Consider the following 3049-nt stretch of genomic DNA (forward strand, 5'->3'; position numbering starts at 1 on the left):
TTCCTTCCCTTTCTTTTTCTTTCTTTCTTTTTTCTTTCTTTCTTTCCTTTTCTTCCTTCCTTTCTTCCTATCTTCCCTCTTTTCTTTCTTTCCTCCCCTATTTTCTTCCTCTTTCCTTCTTTTCTTATTTCTTTTCCTTACAGAAATATGAAGATTTTTATGTGTAGCATTTAAGGAAAAATGACAACTTAATGCCAAATCAAATGTCTTTGTATTGTCTGAGTTCTTAAGAGGAATACATGGAAGTGGGTCTCCAAACACCTCAATGAACTGCTGCAACAAATAGCAAAGTTAGCATATGTATACCAAATAAGGCTCACACAATCATATCTTTTTCTAGTAGGAGCGAAGAAACAGAGGTGTTTTATTTAGAACAATGCAAACATGTATTAGGTATGTTGGACTTTTTAGAAGGTTTTCAGACCTTTAATAAAGAGTTTGGGTTTATTCTGTGATCAATAAGTAGTACTTATGGGGGTGACACATATACAAGAAAAAAATAAATTTTGCTCTTGAGAAAGATATGTGTGAAATTTAAATTGGCTGCTTATCCAGTGGCAATTCTAATTAATTGGTGGTAGCTACCCTGAGTACTACATATCTAAGGATTCTGAGGTCATGTTCAGGCTCTGTGGGTAGTTCTATGATTGAATAAAAATGCTTATGTAAGCAGCTCCCTGAATTAAATTATCTCAGTTAAAATACTTAGAATGATTTCCATTTTCTTTAAAGGACTTGGCTGATACTAGGGCACTTCCCCAGGTGTTCTGGTTATATAACAGTAATTAAAAGCACAGTTATTGAAAATGCATTGAAGTGCACTACACTTAGGAAATCTTATAGATAATCTGTGAAACTACCTAGGTTTTCCTGCTTAGAATGGTACTGAGCCTATGGGGGAGCATCAAGTTGCACAGAGTGGATGGATGCATCCAAATTTTGAGTTGCCGTACAGGGAGACTGTTCAGCTAGACTAGTCTTTTTCTTGGAGATAGAAAAGGACAACAACTGCAGCATAATACTGAACATTCCTTTGGTCCCCTATTCTATACACATATATGAAATACCTTTTTGGCCAGCATGCCATTTGAGCTTGATTCCAATGATTAATTTCTGCCCTTGTGCTTGATAGAGACATTTGTTGGCAAAATTACCTAATGTGATTGTGGGCGAGTGGATAGATGTATTCTGAAATGAGTTGCCTTAAAAAAGTTGTAAAAGTAGACTAAGTAGCTAAGTAGATTTGAAGATAGTATTTGAAAGTGAAGCTTGCATTTATTTACAGGGCATAGTGATTGAGCCAATGTCTGCTAAGTTAAAGTTCATAAATGTTATATAAAGAGGTAGATGAAATCTGCATCCCAAATCTACATTGAACTTCACAATCAAGAGGGTACATTTTAAAATAATTTATCTCTATGGATCCATAAATTGTGAAAATATGTATATTGAACACTAAAAGTTATTGAACAGCTCTTAAATACTGTAATTCAGTTCAGATACTTCCATCCAGTTTTCTTTTCCCCTTTGTGTATGAGAAGGAACAGGCTGAGGAGGATGTGGCAAGAAGGCAAATATAGAAGCTGATGGAGAGGAGTTTAGTAAATGTTACTTGCATACAAGAGGGCAATACGGAACCTTTTATTTTAGCTACTTAATTCTTGGAATTTATTCTTAAAATTAGTAGATCCTCTAAAAAGAACTTTCATAGTTTTGAAAACCAATGTGAAATGGAATATATTGACAAGGTTCTGTTTCACCATCCCTGGAACTTTTCATTACTAATTTTGGTGACCTATAATTTTCAGTGAAGACATTGTCAATAGCTTGAAATCTGAGAAAAGATAACCCTGGACTTAGGCTTGCCCCAAAGAAACTCTGTATATCACAGAGAAAGAGATGAACTAAATGAATGTTTGTAATTTCTATTTATTCAAAAAAGTGCATTTGAATTACATCAACTTATTAATTATTCAGTCTTTAATTTTAATATTTTGAGTTTTTTCAAAAATAATCTAATCTCAAGTATTGGTTAATAAAAACAGTCTAAGTTATAGAACCTTTTTCAGGGGGAAGTTTTCCTTTTTCTATTGCGATTCCTCTCTATGTATGTCTTTTATGCTGGGGCATCTCCTATTGCCAGGGAAGATAATACCCAGATTTATGTGTTTTTGTTTTCTTCCTACAGTGCCAGTAAGTCATAATAAATTTAAAAAAATAGTGGTTCAAGGATAATTGAACTGAGATTTATAGCATTTAGATACACATTTACTACAATTACAAGAGCAGGGATTTAATATTTGTGGTCTAGTGATTCAGAGACTTGGGGGGAAATAAATATCTGTAGATATTTCCAAATATTTGTAAATATAGACAACTTTAAAATCGTGCTCTTCAACTCATTCTTTAGACATAGGAAAAGCGCACCTAGTTTCTTAAAGGATATCTCAATAACAAACTTCAGATTTGAGTATTGGTACATTGTCTTCATTAATTAATAGATAAAGCTTTAAGAAATCTAGAAGTTATGCCTAAATGGCTAATCCCCGAGTCTGAGAATCTTAACTATCCATTCATAAGTCTGAATAAACTGAGTAAAGTTTGTAAAAATTAATACCCATTTAGTAACATGGCACTGTACTTTCTGATTGATTTAAAACTTGAGGCTTTAGTAAAAAGTGTTTGGCTTTCTCTTCTCAATAACATTTTTGGCATTTGAACTAACTCTAATAATGGAGGCTAATTATTTTGATGTGAATATATATATGTATTAATATTATTTCATTAATTTTGCCAATTTAAAAACATTGACTGGCTGTTTACAAAGTATTATCCATAAAAAATTTTTTGACAATTCAAGAAATGTAATATTTTCAATTTTGAATTCATCAATTTTATATTCAGGTCAGTACAAAATACTTTATAAGTGAATGTCCAAAATTTTGTCTTTTTTAATTTAATTTTTATTTTATATTGGAATACAGTTGATTTACAATGTTGTATTAGTTCCAGGTGTACAGCATAGTGATTCAGTTGTACATATGCAAAT

The sequence above is a fragment of the Hippopotamus amphibius genome, chromosome 4 (genome assembly GCF_030028045.1).
Source record: "Hippopotamus amphibius kiboko isolate mHipAmp2 chromosome 4, mHipAmp2.hap2, whole genome shotgun sequence".
NCBI lineage: Eukaryota > Metazoa > Chordata > Mammalia > Artiodactyla > Hippopotamidae > Hippopotamus > Hippopotamus amphibius.